This window comes from Triturus cristatus, chromosome 7 (assembly GCF_964204655.1).
Source record: "Triturus cristatus chromosome 7, aTriCri1.1, whole genome shotgun sequence".
Classification (NCBI taxonomy): domain Eukaryota; kingdom Metazoa; phylum Chordata; class Amphibia; order Caudata; family Salamandridae; genus Triturus; species Triturus cristatus.
Window position 1 is genome coordinate 1,354,518,304 of NC_140590.1, and position 20,493 is coordinate 1,354,538,796.

Consider the following 20,493-nt stretch of genomic DNA (forward strand, 5'->3'; position numbering starts at 1 on the left):
GTAACCGCAGTTATCCACCATTGGTAGCTTTCATAGATTCTGTAAGAAATGGCCCTCTTTTTGAATGGTTTCCCCCACTTTCTGCTATACTGCTGATGCACTGTGAGTGTAACCTGGTTACCCGCAAAGAAAAAGTTACTTACCTTCGGTAACGATGTATCTGTAAGAAACATTAGTTAGATTCCTCACCTTAGAATATCCCCAGGCGTCAGACTGGATCCGGAAGATTTTTCGTCAGCAATACCACTTGCGCGTCGCTAGGCGTCGTCTGCGGCTCCGCGTCCGTCGTCGGCGTCGTGCGCCGGAATGACGTCGGAGTACTTAGACGCCGCCCTCGCGCGCTGACGTCAGTTCTTGTACATAGCTTTCCGCGCCAGGAACGCAGAGCCATGGGTCGGTGAGGAATCTAACTAACTAATGTTTCTTACAGATACATCGTTACCGAAGGTAAGTAACTTGTTCATCTGAAAGAAACACGTTAGTTAGATTCCTCACCTTAGAATAGATACCCAAGCAATACCATCCCCGGTGGTGGGTCTGCGAACCAAGATCACACCAGAAAGTCCTGGAGGACAGAACGGCCAAAGAAGCCATCCCTCCGGACTTGGCTGTCAAGGCAATAATGCCTGGCAAACGTGTGTAACGAAGCCCACGTCGCCGCCTGACAGATGTCCTGCAAAGGGACTCCCCTTCCCAAAGCAGTAGTAGCCACTGTGGCCCGAGTAGAATGGGCGCGCAGCCCAACAGGAGGGTCCTTTTTCGCCAAAGAATAGCAAATTTTGATACACAAAACGACCCACCGAGAGATGGTCCGTTTGTGCACAGCTTTCCCCTTCTTAGCGCCCACGTACCCAACAAAAAGCTGGTCGTCCACCCGGAACTGTTTCGTGCGGTCCAGATAAAAGGAGAGCGCACGTTTTGGGTCCAGACGGTGGAGCCTCTCTTCCTCTTTGGAAGGATGCGGAGGCGGAAAGAAGGTGGGCAAGGTGACAGACTGCCCAAGATGAAATGGAGTCACCACTTTCGGAAGAAAGGAAGGACGAGGCCGAAGGACAACCTTGTCCGGATGAACAGAGAGAAAAGGAGGCTTTGAAGATAAAGCCTGGAGCTCACTCACCCGTCTAGCCGAGGTGATGGCTACCAGAAAAGCAGTCTTAAGAGTCAGAAGACGAAGAGGAAAATTGTGAAGAGGCTCGAAGGGAGCGCACATCAGGAATGTCAAGACCAGATTCAAGTCCCACTGAGGCATTACAAAAGGGACAGGAGGGAACGTGTGAGTAATGCCTTTTAGAAAGCGTGTAACCACAGGGGACTTGAAAAGAGAAGGCTGATCAGGAAGCCGCAGGAAGGCGGAGATGGCAGCAAGATAACCTTTCAGGGTGCCCAGGGCAGAGCCCTGCCAGGCCAGAGAAAGAAGAAAGAGGAGAACCTCAGAAAGAGGGGCAGAAAGGGGATCCACAGCCTTTGCTGTGCACCATGCCACAAATTTGTTCCACCGGCAGGCGTATACCGTCTTTGTGGAGGAACGCCTGGCTGCCAGAATGATATCACAGACTTCAGGAGGCAAGTCAAATGGCATCAACTGCCGCCGCTCAATCTCCACGCATGGAGGTGGAGGCTGGACAGGTTCGGGTGGAGGACCGTCCCCTGCTGCTGCGACAGAAGATCCTCCCGAAGGGGCAGACGTATCGGGGGATCGGTCAACATACTGAGTAGCTCGGGATACCAGTATCTTCGTGCCCAATCCGGAGCCACCAAGATGACTTGGGCCCGGTCGTGCCTGATCTTCAGCACTCTGGGCAGAAGTGGTATAGGCGGAAAGGCGTACAACAGACCGCAACTCCACTCGTGACGAAAAGCGTCGCCGAGCGAGTGCCGCCTCGGAAATTCCAACGCGCAGAACTGCTGACATTGCGCGTTCTCTTCGGTGGCGAATAGATCTAACCAAGGCTCTCCCCACTGCTGAAAGAGACCTTGCGCCACTTCGGAGTTCAGACGCCATTCGTGATCCATCATGCACCGGCGGCTGAGTTCGTCCGCTCTGGCGTTCAGAGAGCCCGCCAGATGTTGAACCACTGGGGTGACGCCCTGGTGTTCCAGCCACGTCCAGAGGCGCAGAGCCTCCTGACAAAGGGTCCACGACCCCACCCCGCCCTGTTTGTTGCAATACCACATGGCGGTGGTGTTGTCCGTGAACACCTGCACGACACTGCCCCTGACAGAGGGAAGGAAGGCTTTCAGTGCAAGTCGGATCGCTCTCAACTCCAACAGGTTGATGTGGAGACGAGACTCCGCCGGAGACCAGAGGCCTCTGATCTCCGCCTCTCCCATATGGCCACCCCAGCCCAGGAGGGACGCATCCGTCACTACGACATGCTCCGGTTGGGGAAGGGAGAGGCTCCTGCCCATGACCCAATCGCGGTCCGTGAGCCACCACTGCAACTGTTGTGCAGTGCCCTCCGAGATCAAGACATGGTCGGACAGGTTGCCGTGATGCTGGGCCCACTGAAACTTCAGGTCCCACTGCAGAGCCCGCATGCGCCGCCTGGCGTGATGCACTAGTAGGATGCAGGAGGCCATCAGCCCCAGAAGCCGCAAAACTAGCCTGACCGAAACCCAGGATAGAGGCCGAAAGATGGGAATCAGGGCCTGTATATCCCGGACCCGCTGTTCCGGTGGATAGACCCTGAACTGCGCCGAATCGAGAACTGCTCCGATGAAGAGGAGCTTCTGAGAGCGACTCAGGTGTGACTTCGGCACGTTGATGGAAAATCCCAGCAAATGCAGGAGATCCGCCGTAGTCTGGAGGTGGGAGACGACTGCCTGGGGCGAGCCCGCCTTCAACAACCAGTCGTCGAGATAGGGGAAGACTGGAACCCCTGATCTGCGCAGATGAGCTGCGACCACCGCCATCACTTTCGTGAACACCCGAGGGGCACTGGTGAGGCCGAAGGAGAGCACGGTAAACTGAAAATGCTCTTGGCCCACCGTGAACCGCAGGTAACGCCGGTGGGCCGGCAGGACGGGGATATGGAAGTATGCGTCCTGCAAGTCCAACGCTACCATCCAGTCTCCGGGGTCTAGGGCAGCTAGAACCGGAGCCAAGGTTAACATCTTGAACCTTTCCTTTCGGAGGAAGGCATTGACGTTCCGGAGGTCCAAGATGGGGCGTAGGCCCCCTTTGCCCTTCTTGGGAACCAGAAAGTAGTGGGAATAACAACCACGACCTACTTCTGGACTCGGAACGTGCTCGACGGCCCCCTTGGCCAAGAGGGCCGAAACTTCCTCGCGGAGAAGATTCAAATGATCCCCCGAGATACGGTGGTGCTGCGGTGGCATGGCTTGAGGGGTCGTCTCGAAGGGGAGGGAGTAGCCCCTTCGGACGATTTGCAGCACCCACCTGTCCGATGTAATGGACCGCCAGTGGAGCAGGTGATTGCGAACTCTGCCGTCCACTGGCGTGGAATGGGCCTGAAAGCTCGGACTAGGAAGGCTTTGAGGCGGATGCTGCCGGGGTGGATGTGGGCTGACCACGTCGTCCTCCAGATCCGCCACGGCGGAAACCACGTCCGCGACTGCGGTCAGGTTGGTTCTGCGGCTGGTGGCTTGGCGGACGTGAGGAGGCGCCCCTTCCTTGGCCACGAAAGGGGCGAAAAGCGGAGGTGTGCGCCCGCGGAGCCGAGAGGCCCAAGGACTTGGCCGTAGCCCGTAGTCCTTAAAGCGGTTCAGCGCACTGTCCGCCTTCTCACCAAACAGGCGAGTGGCATCAAAGGGCATGTCCATGAGGGTGTTCTGGACATCCCCGGAAAATGACGTGGACCGCATCCAGGCGTGGCGGCGGAGCGCCACCGTGGTGGAAATCGCCCGACCCAGCGAGTCCGTGGTGTCAAGCCCACATCGTATGGCGTGCCGCGCTACATCCCTCCCATCGGCCAAAGCCTGGGTAAGACGTGTCCAGACCTCCTCCGGACACAGGGGCAGCACGTCCTCCACCGTATCCCACAGAGAATGGGAATAACGGTCCAAGAGACAGGCGGTGTTCAAAGACCGCAGGCCCAAACTAAGGGACGAGAACAGTTTCTTGCCAAACTGCTCGAGTCTCTTGGAATCCCAGTCCGGCGGAGCGGTCGGGAAGGAGGATTGGGAGGTAGAGGCCTGGATAACCAGACTCTCGGGGGTGGGGTGTTGGGACAGGAAACTGGGGTCGCCCGGAGCAGGGCGGTGGCGCCTGGCAACGTTCCTATCCACAGGAGGAACTGTGGAGGGCTTGGACCAGGTGCCCTGCAGAACGTCAGTGAGGGCCTCATTGAACGGCAGCAGAGGCTCAGTGGAGCTTGCTGCGGTTTGAAGCACCTCAGTGAGGATGTTAGTCCTCTCAGCCACGGCAGGCAGCTCGAGCCCAAGGGCTGCGGCCGCCTTGCGCAGCACCACAGAAAATGCTGCACCCTCCTCCGAAGCCACAGTCGGAGGAGAAGTGAATCCAGTGTCTGGCGAGGTATCCAGACCACTGGCCTCCCCCAGTTCATCTGCCCAGTCCTGTGAAAGCTGCGACTGAACAGCCATAGGGTCCTCGAACCCCTCCCAGTCGCCCCCGTCTTCCGATTCCTGATAAACAGGAGGAATGATCGGAGCCGGACTGTAGAGATGATAGGTCTCAAGCGGCGCCGGACGCGGCGTCGGTCGACGCCGTTGCGGCGCCGGGTCCGGAATAGGGCTAAACTGGGGTTGGACGCCGTCCGGAGTCGGCACCGAAGGCGTCGGCGGCACCGGGGGTGTAGGCGTCTGCGCCGGCGGCGTCGGTGGTTCATTCGCCGGCGCAGGAGTGGTTAGGTCAACCGGCGTCGACGGGGGCCCAGGCATGGGCCCCGCGGGGACCTGCGGCGTCGAGACCGGAGTCGTCGACGGCGCCGGGGCCGAAGCCGCCGGCAGGCAAGGTCGCCCAGTCGAGTCCGCGGGGCCCGAAGGCGCCCCAGCGGGCGTCGACAGCGGGGCCAGGCTCCTCATGGCCGAGAGGAAGGCACTGACCTCCGCCGGCGTCGCGTTAGTCCCAGGGACCGGAGGGTATGGGGACGGGCGCGGCGCCTGCGGCTCCGCCGGAGCCGCGGGGGTGGAACCACCCGGACCCTCGGCCGAGTCGCGCGACCGGCGAGGGGAGTCCGAAGAGCGATGTCGCCTCTTGGACTTCTTAGAGCGTTTGGACTTACCCGACGACTTGGAGCCCGACGATCGATGGTGGCGTCGGCTAGGGCTCCGCGAGCGATCCTTGGACCTCCTCCTGGACCGGGATCGCACACGACGCGGAGCCGAGTGGCGAAGCTCGAGAAGCTTGCGGGACCGCTCCCGCCGAGCCTTCGAAGTCAGGGCCTGGCAATCGGAGCACGACTCCGCGTCGTGGTCGGGGCCTAAACAGTAGAGGCACCGGCGGTGGTGATCGGTCACCGACATCAGTCGATGGCAATCCTCGCAAGCCTTGAACCCAGGCATCCTACCGGCACCAGATGTCGACAGACAAGGATCAAAAGTGATCAAAAAAGATTTAGTCAAAAAAGACTAAAAGGGGTAGCTCTCCCGGATCTGCGCTTACTGGCGCGGAAAAAAGAAGAACTGACGTCAGTGCGCGAGGGCGGCGTCTAAGTACTCCGACGACGTCATTCCGGCGCACGACGACGGACGCGGAGCCGCAGACGACGCCTAGCGACGCGCAAGGGGTATTGCTGAAGGAAAATTGAATATGCTACTTACCAGTATGCATCTGTTCTTGGCATGTAGGGCTGCTGACATTCATATCTGTGCATAGATCGCCGCCTAGTGTTGGGTCCGGATGTTTGCACGTTGTTGTCCTGGAAGAGTCTTCGAAGTATCCTTGGATAGGTGACTCCTCCCCTGGACTACAGTGCGCATGGGCATCCTCTCCATCCTCAGATTGTTTTTCGCCATTGTGGCAGTGATGGAGTAGATACAGAAAGTGATGACCATGCTTGCAATAATTCTGAGAGCTGCAGCTGCGACAGGCGCCGGGGAGGAGGGAGGGCGATATGAATGTCAGCAGCCCTACATGCCAAGAACAGATGCATACTGGTAAGTAGCATATTCAGTTCGAGGCATGTGGGCTGCTGAATTCATATCTGTGCATAGAATACATAGCAGTGCCCTCTATTGGCGGCGGCTACCCGTGCCAGCTGCAGCGGTCTGAAAAAGTGTTTTGAGAACAGCCTGTCCTACAGCTGCCTGCTGTTTTGACTGCACATCTACGCAATAGTGTTTTGTAAATGTGTGTGTAGTGGACCATGTGGCTGCTCTGCATATATCATGCAGGGGAATGTTTCCTAGGAAGGCCATGGAAGCCCCCAACTTGCGTGTTGAGTGGGCTCGTGGTGGAATAGTTAATGTGCGTTTTGCCTTTTGATAACAGATTTGAATACACTTAACTATCCATCTGGCTATCCCTGCTTTGGAGATGGCGTTACCTTTGTGGTGTGGGGCAAAGGCAACGAACAGTTGTTTTGTCTTCCTGAAGGGTTTAGTCCTGTCGATGTAGTACATGAGGGCCCTCCGTACATCTAGTGTATGTAATGCCCTCTCTGCAACAGTTTGTGGGTTTTGGAAGAAAACGGGCAGTTCAATAGTCTGGTTCATGTGGAACTGCGATATTACCTTGGGCATGAATTTGGGGTTGGTACGTAGTACGACCCTGTTGGCGTGAACCTGAATAAATGGCTCTTGAACGGTTAGTGCCTGGAGTTCACTAACTCTTCTTAGGGAAGTGATCGCTACCAGGAAGGCTACTTTCCAGGTAAGGAATTGAATCTCGCATGAGTGTAGAGGTTCAAAGGGTGGACCCATCAGGCGTGTGAGGACCAAGTTGAGGTTCCACATTGGAGCCGGTGGGTGACTAGGTGGAATGACTCGTTTGAGTCCTTCCAAGAATGCTTTGATGGCAGGCACTCTGAAGAGAGAGAGGTGCTGCCTGGTTTGCAGATAGGCTGATATTGCGGTCAAATGGACCCGTATAGAGGTGTACGCCAGATTGCATCGGTATAGGTGTAAGAGGTAACATATGATGTTGTGGATGGATGCGTCCAGCGGGTTAATGTCATTATTACCGCAATAAATGACGAACCGTTTCCATTTGGCTGCATAGCAAGCTCTTGTAGTGGGTCTCCTGGCCTCCTTGATGATGTCCATACAGTCAGGTGGCAGATTGAGATAGCCAAACTCTAGGACTTCAGGAGCCAGATCGCCAGGTTCAGCTGTTGCGGATCTGGGTGCTGAACCTCTCCATGGTTCTGCGTCAAATGCGCGGGTTTGATCCGCAGCCTTTGATGCGGTACCACGGAAAGTTCGAGGAAGGTGGTGTACCACGGCTGGCGTGCCCACGTGGGAGCAACTAGGACGAGTGTCAGGGAGTGTTGTCGGAGTTTGCGAGCCACCAGCGGTATCAACGGTGCTGGAGGAAAAGCGTACGCAAATTTGCCGGACCAGTTCATCCATATCGCATTGCCCTGCGACTGCGGGAATCTGGCGGCGAAGCTTTGGCATTTTGCGTTTTCGCTTGTCGCGAATAGGTCTATTTCTGGGTGACCCCACTGCTGGAAGTACGGTTGGAGTACCGATGGGTGTAACTCCCACTCGTGCATCTGGTGGCTGTGTCTGCTGAGCAGATCCGCCATCTGGTTGTCCTTGCCGGGGAGGTGTTCCGCCATGAGGAACATGTTCCTCTGAATGGCCCACTTCCACATGCTCTGAGCCAGATGAGACAACTGTGGAGAGTGTGTCCCTCCCTGCTTCTGTATGTAGTACATTGCGGTCATGTTGTCCGTCCGGATCAACACGACCTTGTTGCACAGATGTACTTTGAAAGCCTTCATGGCCAGGAAGATTGCCATCAGTTCCAGAAGGTTGATGTGCATCTTCTTCTGTTGTGTCGTCCATAGTCCCTGCACTGTGTAGTGGAGTACATGAGCTCCCCATCCCTGGAGAGACGCGTCCGCTGTCAGTACTATTTGTGGAACAGGCTCTTGGAACGGTCGGCCCTTGCAAAGGTTTTGTGGATTCCACCAATGCAGAGAGTTGTATGCCCGACCGCTCACCAACACTAGGTCTTTCAACTGTCCTTGAGCCTGATTCCACTGACGTGCTAGGCACTCCTGAAGTGGGCGCATATGTAATCTCGCGTGCGGGACTATGAAGATGCAGGAGGCCATCATGCCTATCAACTGCATAAACACTCGCGCTGGAAGCGAGTGGTTGGGTCTGAACTTGGAGATCAGCGCTTGTATGCCGTTGATCCTCACTAAATTTGGCTGAGCTGTGGCCGCCAGAGTGTCTATAGTCGCACCTAGGTACTGTTGTACGTGTGCGGGCTGGAGATGAGACTTTGGGTAATTTAGTGAGAATCCCAGACTGTGAAGAAGGTGAATGGTACGGGACACGTGGCTTGCACATTGCTGGGCCGATCTCGCTTGAACGAGCCAGTCGTCTAGGTAGGGGTAGACGTGTATGTGCTGTCTCCGTAAATGTGCCGCCACCGTAGCTAGGCACTTTGTGAAAACCCTGGGCGCTGTTGTCACGCCGAAGGGAAGGACTTTGAACTGATAGTGCTGCCCCTGAACAGTGAACCTGAGGTATTTTTTGTGTGAGGGGTGGATGGGTATGTGAAAATACGCATCCTTGAGGTCCAGTGATGCTAGGAAGTCTCCCTGCTGGAGAAGCGGAAGGACTTGCTGTAGAGTGAGCATGTGAAAGTGCTCCGAAAGAATGTACTGGTTCAGGGGTCTCAGGTCTAATATAGGCCTGAGCGACCCGTCCTTTTTTGGAATTAAGAAGTAGAGGGAGTAAACCCCCGTGCCCCGCTCGTGGACGGGTACGACCTCGATAGCGCCTTTTAGAAGCATACTTTCTACCTCTTGCTGTAAGAGCGTCAAGTGCTCTGAAGACATAGGACGGTTTCTTGGTGGTATTGTGGGTGGAGTGGAAGTTAACTCCAGACAGTAACCGTATTTTATAATATCTTTGACCCACCTGTCCGTGGTGATGGAGTTCCACGTGGACAGGAACCGTTGTAGCCTTCCCCCGACAGGTGTTATGTGGTCGGGAGGAAGGGAGAGGGCGTCACTGCTTGTTCTTGGGGGAGGACCTGGTGTTGCCGTAGCCACGTCCTCTGCCCTTGGTACTGGAGCCACGATAGCCACCTCGGGTGTTCTTATCGTAGGTGGTCTGCGTATTACCCTTGTTATATGTTTGTTGTGACCCCTGTCCTCTGCCTGCTCCCTTGTTTCCGGGGCGACGAAAGGAGCCGCTCCGAAAGGACTGAGTTTGTAGGGCGCCCATGGACTTTGCAGTGTCCGTGTCCTTTTTTATCTTCTCGAGGGTGGCGTCAACCTCAGGCCCGAACAAAAAGTCGGGGTTGACAGGCTGATTAAGGATATTGTTTTGTACCTCAGGCTTGAATCCTGAGATACGTAGCCAGGCGTGACGTCGTAGGATGACGCTAGTGTTGATGGCCCTGGCAGCCGTGTCAGCAGCGTCTAGTGCACATTTGATGGCAGCATTTGTGAGTAGCTGTCCCTCTCTGATAAGGATTTCTGCACCTTCTTTGTAGGGGTCAGGGAGGTGTTGAAGGAGTTGCTCCATTGTGTCATAGTGCGCCCTATCGTAGCGGGCGAGGAGCGCTTGAGTGTTAGCTATGCGCCATATGCTTGCAGCTTGTGCGGCAACTCGCTTGCCGGAGGTCTCCAGCACCTTGGACTCCTTGTCCGGGGGAGGAGCGTCACCCGTTGTCTGCGAGTGTGCCCTCTTGCGGGCATTCGCCACAACGATGGAGTCGAGTGGTAATTGTCCTCTGATGTAAGTAGGATCCCCAGGTGCTGATCTGTATTTCTTATCGATCCTGGGGTTTATCACTCGTGCCCTGGTGGGTTCCCTGAAAATGTCAGTGGCTGGCTTAAGGACCCCCTTCAACATTGGCAGAGTCTTTACATGTCTTTCTGAGGATGCAAAGGTGTCCATTAGAAAGTCATCTTCGATGATATCAGAGTGAAGCTGTACATCATGGTTGTTCGCCGCCCGTTCAATCAGAGCGTTGAACGCCGCAGTATCCTCTGTGGGTGACGTTTTTGCCCCATATAGTTGTGGGTCCTGTGCATCAAGAGGTGCACTGGGGTCTGCAGGGTCGCCCCAAGTTTGGTCAGGGTCCTGCTGGTCATCAGGGTCCGTGTCCACATGGTAGGGGACTTGTTCACCCATGTAGTCCTCCAATGCATCCGTGTCGGAGCGTGTGGGGGAGGCCCGGTGTGGATCCTGGTAGGGTGAATGAAAGGGTTCATACAGGAGAGGTTCTGTGTCCACAGGCAGCTTCCTCTTTAGCGGGATCCTGAAAGGTTCCAATGGCGGTTCCGAAGTTATCCTTCGGTCGTGGAGAATCATCCTGCCAGTGTCGGCGTCGATGACGCGTGACGGTGACGGCTCGACAGGCGTAACCGCAGTTTTGGTGGCCTGTGTCCTGAGTTGAAACGCCTTCGGGATTGTGGATGGAGGCAAGCCGAAGGTAATGCTGGTCGGCACCGACGAAACCGCTGGATCGATCGAACCCGACTGGTCCTGGAGGGCAGCCTTGGTTTTGCAGCCTGGCATTGCGCCAGGCCGTACTCGGGGCGCCTTAGAGGTCGTGGCCCCCGCCAGGGTCGTCGAGGCGGCTGCAGATATCTTCTGCGCCCGTGGTGCATCGAGCCGAGGTGCGGAGATCACCGTCGACGTCTTCGACACGTGAGGTTTCGGTGTCGTCGAGGGGGTGCTGCGAGGCGTAGCAGGCGGGACGGCCCTCGGTGTCGGTGGCGTCGACGCCGGTAACCGAGCAGGTTTTTCGGCGCCGATGGCCTTCTTCCGTTTGTCGACTCCCATGTCGCCCGTCTCGAGTTCGGCACCGAAGTCCCCCTTGGTGCGGTCGGTGCCGACACGGTGCGCCGGCGTCGAAGGTGTTGAAGGCCTCGATCCGACTAGCGCCACTTTCAGTTTCGGTTTCGTAGGAACCTGAGCAGCTTTCGGTTTCGGTTTCGTGGAAGGGAAACCAGCTGGCTTAAGCGGTAATGGCTGCCGCTGAACGTCCGAGGCCGGGCCCGAGGGCGGGGCCGAAGGACTGCGTGATAGGTCTCGGGTAAGGCCCGAAGGCGATCCCTCGACCGGAGCCATAGTCTGTGGCACTGGTGAATTCTCGGTTTGAACAGGTAGGCCTTGTTCATCATCGGAGCTACTCTCTTCGGCCCCTAAGGCCTCCTCGTCGTCTCCTACCTCGGTGTCGTCTTCACCTCTGTGGAAGAGTGACTCGTCGGCCTCGTCCGATCCGGGTTCTTGGTCGGAAACGGGACTGGAGGGTAAGACTTCTACTTCTTCGACGTCGTCCGCGTCGTCGAAGATGTCAGCTGGGGCCGGTGCCGCGTGCTGCGCTTCGAGCCTCGCCGCTCGACGATTCCGCAGAGTCTTCTTTGAACGGAACCGGGCACAGGCCATACATGTCGACTCGTCGTGGTCCGGCGAAAGGCATTTGTTGCACACCGGATGGACGTCGATGTGTGGGTACTTCGCATTACATACCGGACACCTTTTGAATGGCGTCCTCGATTCCATCGTCGAAGTAGTTGATGGACAGGTAAATGCGAACAAAGTCGGTGCTGGAAGTTAGTAAACTAACAGAGAGTATCGAAAACCGATCGATAAACAGTACCGACGCGAACTAAAGGCCTCGGCAAAATTTTTTCCTAACTTGAGCTAAGATAGCACATCCGAACCCAATGGCGGAAAAAAACAATCTGAGGATGGAGAGGATGCCCATGCGCACTGTAGTCCAGGGGAGGAGTCACCTATCCAAGGATACTTCGAAGACTCTTCCAGGACAACAACGTGCAAACATCCGGACCCAACACTAGGCGGCGATCTATGCACAGATATGAATTCAGCAGCCCACATGCCTCGAACCTTCCGGATCCAGTCTGACGCCTGGGGATATTCTAAGGTGAGGAATCTAACTAACGTGTTTCTTTCAGATACAGGTACCCATGGCCAATGTTCTTTCCCTAAAACTGCATTAAGACAAAACCCAATTGGCACTCTTTGGCCACAGGTCAGTCCCTTGTAAATGGTACCACAGGTACCAAGGGCATTGTGGCCAGGGAAGGCCTCTAAGGGTTGCAGCACTTACTGTGCCACCCTTACAGGCCTGGTACCTTTAAAAACATGCACTGCCTTTGCAGGCTTCGTGCTTTGGTGCAGAACAAAGAAGAGTCAACATGTGTGAGAAAGTGGCTCTGTATATACTGTTCCCTAATAGGTACAGGGTGTACTGAGTCCACAGTCCCCCAGAGGCTGATAGAGGTCAAAGTTAGGTATGACCTTACTCTCAAAAAGTGGTAGCTTGGTCGAGCAGTAAGGCAGTACCAGAGGACAGTGTAAAGCATTTATTGTACACACTCAGTCAGCAAATGGTTTCACACACTCAATAACTGAACTCTAGGCCAATGGTTTATATATATATAAAATATATGCTTGTTTTATTTTTAGAACCACAAAGGGGGTAAAAACATACTTTCTCAGAATGAGAGGTTGAATATAAATACTTTTGTCTTAAAAGCAATAAATTTGTGTAAACAGTCACAGTTGGTTGCAATAAACAATCCTATTTCCTAAACATAACAATGCATTGAGCTCAATGGTAAATTCATGTTATTTGTCATAAATTACTTTCCAGATTACTTTTGGAATTCCAGGTCTGGCTCCTAGATCCAGCCTTGGGTCAGTATTCAGAATCAAGTGATGAAAGTCGACTTAATAGCTGTAATGATTTTTAAATAATATTTAGCTATTTCAAAAGTTAGCACTTAGAAAATATTTCAAAGAAAACATTCAATGGATCTCTATGGCAAGAAATTCAAATTGCAGGTAGAGTACTTTATCGTTACTTTAGTAATCCAGGACTGGGTACCTAGACCCAGGACTGGGGTCCTTATCAAAAACAGGTAAGTAATTTCGTTTGCAGAAATGGTACGATTTTAGAAGAATATTTCAAATTTGCAAAAAAAGACACTTAGAAGAAATTTCACAGAAAAGCAGACAATGGTTTCCTATGGGAGAAAAATGAGTTAGAGGTAAGTATAGTTGTGAACACTTTTCAGGGTCAGGGCTGGGCACCAAGATCCAGCACTGGGAGCTCACCTAGGAGCAGGTGAGTAAATTCGTTTGTCACTTGGCTGATTTTTGGTGAATATTTGCAGTTTTGAAAAGTTCACACTTAGAAGATTTTTGAAGAAAAAGCCAGTCAGTGTTACCCTATGAGGAAAATGAAGTTAGCGGTTTAAGGGTAAGTACTCGACTGGCAGAGTTGAAATTCCAGGCATGGACTCAGGGGTCCCCCAGTGTCAGGTAGGTACAGTTGGTTCACCCTCAGCGGTTTCAGGACGGCCGGGTGCAGAGTGAGTTAGGCCCAATGTTATCCTATGAGGGATAGGGGGGCCTTGGTTGGTGGCTGCTGTCTGGCAAGCCACGCGGCTGTGGGAGCTGGGCTCCTGGTCACTTACTCAGGGCAAGTGGGGAAGTAGGTTAGTGTAGAGAGTGCACTGCCAGGGCCACTCGGGCGGCTGGGTGCAGGGTGCTTTTGAGCCTTCGGGCGCTCAATGGAAATCAATGGGCATGTTCCGATTTGGAAAAAGGCTGCAGGCTCGGGGACGGGGATGTTTCAGGTGCCACCACCACTTCGAGAGGTAAGTTGGGTAGTTGTAGGTTAGGTGGGTACCCCGGGATTGGGCACAGGGGGCCGCAGGGCGCCGGGTGCAGGGGTGCCTTTTGACGTCGGGAATCTTACCCTCTGGTTGATCGCGGTTGGGGTGGCACTCGGTTCTGAGGCTGCAGGCTTCTTCCGGGATGTCGAGGGGGGTCCTTGGGTGCCGGACTCGGGGTCACAGTCGCCGTGGGGTCGTCCTCAGGGTCTTTGTCCACTCCGGCACTGGCCAGGCTTGGCTGGTGCAGAGTGTGTTGGGTCCGCGGTTCCGGGCTGCTGCCAGGGGTTAAAAATAGGTTTCTTGAGTAGAGCCTCTACTCATGGGAGTCCCAGGGGCTTAGAGCCAAAAGGTAGCCAGGTCCTCCGGGGTTGGTGAGGTTGCTGGCCACGAGAGATGCCGCGTTGGTGCAGGTTCGAGAGTCGACAGGCCGGTAGGGCTGGGGCCAAAGCAGTTGGTGTCTTCTTCTCTTTTTAGCAGCTGCAGGGCAGGTCCTTGTTCTTCTTGCTCTTCTTGTAGTTTTCTATCTGGAATCTGAGGAAGGAAGGTTCAGGGTGCCCCTAAATACTAGATTTAGGGGCGTTACAGGTAGGTGAAGGCCAGGGACCAATGGGTCCTTGTCCTGGGGTGGGTACACCCCCTATCCTGCCTCTCTCCTGTGGGAGGGGGGCAGTAGCCTAATCCTGATAGGGTAGGGCCTCCCATCTTCAAGATGGCGAGAGCCCGGAGATGTGCTTCACCTCGCCTCCCCCACCTGAGGGGTGGGTGGGCAGGCTGGCACATCCCCTGTCCTTGTATGGGGTTTCCGGCCAAGCTTCCCGCCAGAGTGGGGGGTTGCAGTGGCCTGGGGAAACTCCAAATGGCGGCCTGCCTTTGAAGCTTCCCTTTGGTCATCCTGGGGGAGGAGATTTCTCACCTCACCCAGGATGTGCATTGTTGCAGGCCCGGGAGAGCAGGGGCTCTCCCACCCAGGGGTCCAGCAACGTGTCTGCTGTGTGGCAGCCTGGGCAGCCTCAGAGCAGACGTGGATTGTAAGTTAGCTGTAAGGGGGCATCTCTAAGATGCCCTCTGGGGTGCTTAGTACATTAAATCCTACACTGGCATCAGTGTGGGTTCAATGTGCTGAGAAGTTTGATACCAAACTTCCCAGGCTTCAGTGTTGCCAATATGGTGCTGTGGAGCTCGTGTTTGACAAGCTCTCAGCACCATGTACTCTTAAATGACAGCACTGCACACAGTGCCCAGGAATGGACCCGGGTACTGTAGGGGCACAGGGCTCCTGCTCCTGTGCCCACACCATAGGCGTAATGCACCCAGCTAGAGGGGTGGCTGACATATGCCTTGGCAGTGTAGGTGATGGGCATGGTACACAGTGATGTGTGCCATGTCGACTCTTTGTTTTGTCCTGCACCCAGACACTCAGCCTGCAAGGGCAGTGTGTGTGTGTAAGGGTACAGGGCCTCTGAGGGTGTCACAATGAGTGCTGCAGCCCTTAGAGGCCTTCCCTGGCCACAAGGCCCTGGGTACCTAGGGTACCATTTACTAGGGGCTGACATGTGGCTAGGGTTTGCCAATTTGGAGTTTGTGTGGTTTAAGGAAGGAACATAGGCCCTGGGCACCTGATTGGCAGGAACCCAGGGTACACTCAATCGAAGTACATTCAGCAATTTAGCAAAAAGTGGGGGCATACCATGCAAGAAAGATGGCACTTTCTCACAACATGGCACACATCCCTGTGTGCCAAGCCTACAACCCACTGCCCTGGCATAGGTCAACCACCCCTCTAGCTTGGTGCACTTTACAAGTGGTGAGGGGACAGGTGCATGAGTCCTGTACCCCCACAGTGTCTAAGCCAACTCTGTCCATCAATTGTCCTTTTTGCATAAACCAATTCTTAGACATTTTAAGTGCAATAAAGCCATTAACAGTATATGGTGCTGGGAGTTTCTCATCACGAACTCCACAGCACCATAATGGCTTTACTGAAAACTGAGAAGTTCGGTATCAAACTCCTCAGCACATTAAACCCACACTGATGCCAGCGTGGGATTTAATGAAAAATGCACACAGAGCAGCTTCAAAGGCCTGCTGCCTTTTTGAGCTTCCCCAAGCCTTTGCTGCTTCCATAAACTGTCCCCCACCGGTTCTGACCCCAACTTTGAGCAGGAGAATCGGCGGGAAAACCAAGTTAGGAAGGGAGGTGTGCCCACCTTTCCAACCCCCAGGGAGGAGAGGTGAAGCACAACTCTCAGTCCCTGCCATCTTGCAGTCGGGGGGACCCAGCCAACCAGAGTGAGGCATATGCCCCCCCCCCCCCCGGGAGGATGGCATAATATGGGGTGTACCCACTCCAAGGAAGAGACCCGTTGGTCTCAACCTTTTACTTACCAGTAACACCCCTGAATCTATAATTTAGGGGCACCTCTGAACCATGCCTCCTCAGACAAGAACCAAACGACGATGAGGAGAGTGAAGACCAAAGAGCCATGCTGAAACTAATTTTGTTTCCCACCGACTTGGCCCCAGCCCTACAGGCCTTTCCCCACCTCAAACCTGCTCAAGCGAAATCCCGGTGTGTCCTGCAGCCAGTAACCTTGAGAAATCCGGACGACCTGCCTGCCTTCCATCCATCCATCCATCCATCCATCCATCCATCCATCCATCCATCCATCCATCCATCCATCCACCCCAAAGACAGTCTCCTGTGAACACTGGATTTGTTCATCAATAAACTCCAGTTCCTCAAGGATCTGCGGGTCTGCACCACTCTGCCCCGTACGCCCACGGCCCGAGTTAGAGTGGACCAACACCAAGAGGAGGCCTCCCAGCCGTATCTGACCCAAGATCCTGTGATCCTTCACCTGCCTCAAGCCTCCAGCAGACGCCTACAGCCTCAAACCGGAAAGACCTCCCCCCAACCGAGACTAGGAGCTGGTAAGAAGATCTGACCCTAAAAGGCACACCTGCATCCGGCGCCCCACGGCCTAGGATGGCCGAACCAACGGTGCCCAACCAACCCCCAGCATTCCAACTTACCTCTCCAAGTGGTGGTTGTACCCAGAAGACCTTCGCCCACGAGCCCGCAGTGTGTTTGCAAACCAGAGACTCCCTGTGAGAAAAAGTGGCGACCGCAACATTAAGGCTTACCTTCACAGCCCAACACCGGGGGCAACAACAGTGACAGAAAAAGCAATACCACCATAACGGAAAGCTGTCACTCTTCTCCACAGGGCGGGGAATTAGAGTGTTCGGCGTCAAGCCCGCCCACACGCTCTCACCTGACTGGGATCAACCAATGGCCTGTCACGGCAGTGGAAGAAAACGAGACCGTTTCACCTGATGGGGGAACCAACCCGGAAGAGGAGGATCCGGAAGTGGACACAAAGATTACTGGAGGAGAAGAAGCCGAGGAAAACGCAGAGCGCAGAGCACAGAGCAAATCCAGCAGCGAACGACTACAGGGGAACGACGAAGAACAGCCGTGACAACAGAGATGACCCAGACGAGTGGTGGGAAGAGTGGTGGACCTCGGAGGAGACGTAGGAGCCGCCGCAACTCAGGAGAGTTGCGGCTTGAGGCGGTACGTGTCGGGGCAACGGGGGTTTGTGGAGAGGGTGGCGGGTGGCGGGTGGAGAGAACGTGTTCCGCGTTAAACCGCACCCTCCCGAACCGACCCTTCATATTTTATTTTGTTATCTTTTGCGCTTCTGATAAATCCCGAACACAAAGGCTTTCTCCTGCATAGTGTTTGTTCTGTACCCGCATAGTGTCTGCTTCTGCACATGCTTTTGGCCACGCACTGGATCCCATTTGTTCCCCCCCCCCCACCTTTTGTTCCTCACCAGTTTGTTTTTTGACCCCTATAACAGTTTAACGTGCGCATATCCCTCCCTTTCTTCCCTCTCACGACGGAAAAGGGAAAACATAGAAGGACCCTGATTGAAGGGATCGTGCTTCTAGCATAGCCTTCTATTGTTCTCCCAACAAGCAACACAAGTGCACCTGGGTGTGGTGGTAGACTAGAAAAACACAACATAGGGATACTTATTGTCACTTTCCTCTTTTGGGGTCATCCTTTCCTGAGAACCTCCTGGGGAGCCCTCTTCTGGACCACCTCCACAGAAAAGAAAATGAGAGAAGGGAAGCACCGTTAACTGAAGACCTCCCTCCTTACGGCTGTACACCAAGGGATACGCCAAGACTATTTCTTTTCTTCTTGCCTTGTGGCATTATTTACGCCTATTAATTTGTCAATAAACCCTCACTATCAACCCTATACGGCCTCCGCGCTTCTGTTTCCACCCATCCCTCCGACACTACCCCATTGAAAGCTACAGGGCACCCAACGCCAAAACAGCACTCTGCACCCGGCTGCCCATGTGCCGCTGAAGGTGCACCTTTTGTGCTGGCTTGAACCCCCATTTACCCCAAACTTAAGTTCAGGAGCTTTGCTCCCACAACCTAGTGGCCTGCTCGTCAGCAGCTACCAACCAGAGGCCCCCTATCAACCGTTGGATAACATTGGGTTTCACGACTCTGCACCCGGTCGCCCAAGTGCCGCTGTAGGTGTAACAAGAGGGCATCCTTGACCCTGGGGAAACTCCGAGTCTTACCCCAGAATACCAACTCCCACAGCAAAGTACTTACCAGTTATCCAATACCTTTATTTTCCTCCGCAGGATAACACATCTTTCTTGCATGGTATGACCCAATTTTTGCTGAATGTACTTTGAGTGTGCCCTGGACTCCTGCCAATCAGGTGCCCAGGACCTATGTTCCTTCCCTAAAAACACAAAACACACATTGGCAAACCCTGGCTACTTGTCAGCCCCTGGTAAATGGTAACCAGGGCACTGTGACCAGGGAAGGCCTCTAAGGGCTGCAGCACTCATTGTATCACCCTTTAGAGGCCCTGTACCCTAACACAACACACTGCCCTTGCAGGCTGAGTGTCTGGGTACAAGACCAAACAAAGTCGACATGGCACAAATCCCTAGGTGCCATGCCCACAACCTACACTTCCCTGGCATACATCAGCCAGCCCTCTAGCTGGGTGCCCTATGCCAGTGGTGTGGGCACATGAGCCCTGTGCCTCTACAGTACCCAGGTCCATTCTTGGGCACTGCAAGTGCAGTGCTGCCATTTAAGAGTACATGGTGCCGAGCTCGTCAAACACGAACTCCACAGCGCCATAATGGCAACACTGAAGACTGAGAAGTTGGGTATCAAACTTCTCAGCACATTAAACCCACACTGATGCCAGTGTGGAATTTAATGTACCAAGCACCCTAGAGGGCATCTTAGAGATGCCCCCTAAACCCAAACCTACAATCCACGTCTGTTCTGAGGCTGCCACACAGCAGACATGTTGCTGGACCCCTGGGTAGGAGAGCCCCTGCTCTCTTGGGCCTGCAACAATGCACATCCTGGGTGAGGTGTTAAATCTCCTCCCCCAGGATGAGCAGGGGGAAGCTTCAAAGGCATGCCGCCACTGAGCTTCCCCAGGCCACTGCAAACCCCCACTCTGGCAGGAACCTGGGCCGGAAACCCCAAATAAGGACAGGGGATGTGCCAGACTGCCAACCCCACCCCTCAGGTGGGGGAGGCAGGGTGAAGCACATCTCCAGGCTCTCCCCATCTTGAAGATGGGAAGCCCTACCCTATCAGGACTAGGCTACTGCCCCCCTCCTACAGGAGAGAGGCAGGATAGGGGGTGTACCCACCACAGGACAGGGACCCATTGGTCCCTGCCCTTCACCTACCTGTAACGCCCCTAAATCTAGTATTTAGGGGCACCCTGAACCTTCCTTCCCCAGATTCCAGAATCCAAAGAAGAGCTAGAAGAAAGAAGACCTGCCCTGCAGCTGCTAAGAAGAGGAAGACACCAACTGCTTTGGCCCCAGCCCTACTGTCCTGTCGACCCTCGAACCTGCTCCTGCTCCAACCCAGCATCTCTTGTGGCCAGCAACCTCACAAACCCTGGAGGACCTGGCTACCTTTTGACTCTAAACCCCTGGGACTCCCATGAGTAGAGGCTCTACTCAAAATCTACTTCAGATCCCTGGCAGCAGCCCGGAACCCAGCACACTCTGCAAGAGCCAAGCCTGGCCCATGCCGGAGTCAACAAAGACCACGAGGACGACCCCACGGCTACTGTGACCCCGAGTCCGGCACCTAAGGACCCCCCTCGACACTCCTGAAGAAGCCTGCAGCCTCAGAAAAAGGTGCCCCCCCCCCCCCCACCGCAATCAGAGGGTAAGATTTCCAGACACCAAAAGGCACCCCTGCACCCGGCGCCCCGCGGCCCTCTGTGCCCAATCCCGGGGTACCTACCTATCCTCCAACTACCCAACTTACCTCTCGAAGTGGTGGTGGCACCAGAAGAATCCTCGTCCCCGAGCTTGCAGTCTTTTTCTAAACCGGAGATTTCCCATTGAAATCCATTGAGGGCCCGAAGGCTCAAAAGCCCTCTGCACCCAGCCGCCCGAGTGGCCCTGGCAGTGCAATCTCTCCACCCATCTACTTCCCAACTTGCCCTGAGTAAGTGACCAGGAACCCAGCTCCCACAGACGCGTGGCCTGCTAGTCAGCAGCCACCAACCAAGGACCCCCTACCTCTCATAGGATAACATTGGGCCTAACTCTCTCTGCACCTGGCCGCCCTTGTGTCGCTGAGGGTGAACCAACTGTACCTACCTGACCCTGGGAGACCCCCCCCCCCGAGTCTATGC

General features: G+C 54.8%; 1 protein-coding gene across 8 annotated transcripts in view; it reads right to left on the reverse strand.

Moving 5' to 3' along the window:
* RBM39 (RNA binding motif protein 39) overlaps window positions 1–20,493 on the reverse strand; it is a 564,082-nt gene that overhangs the window by 404,218 nt on the left and 139,371 nt on the right. The window lies entirely within an intron of this gene.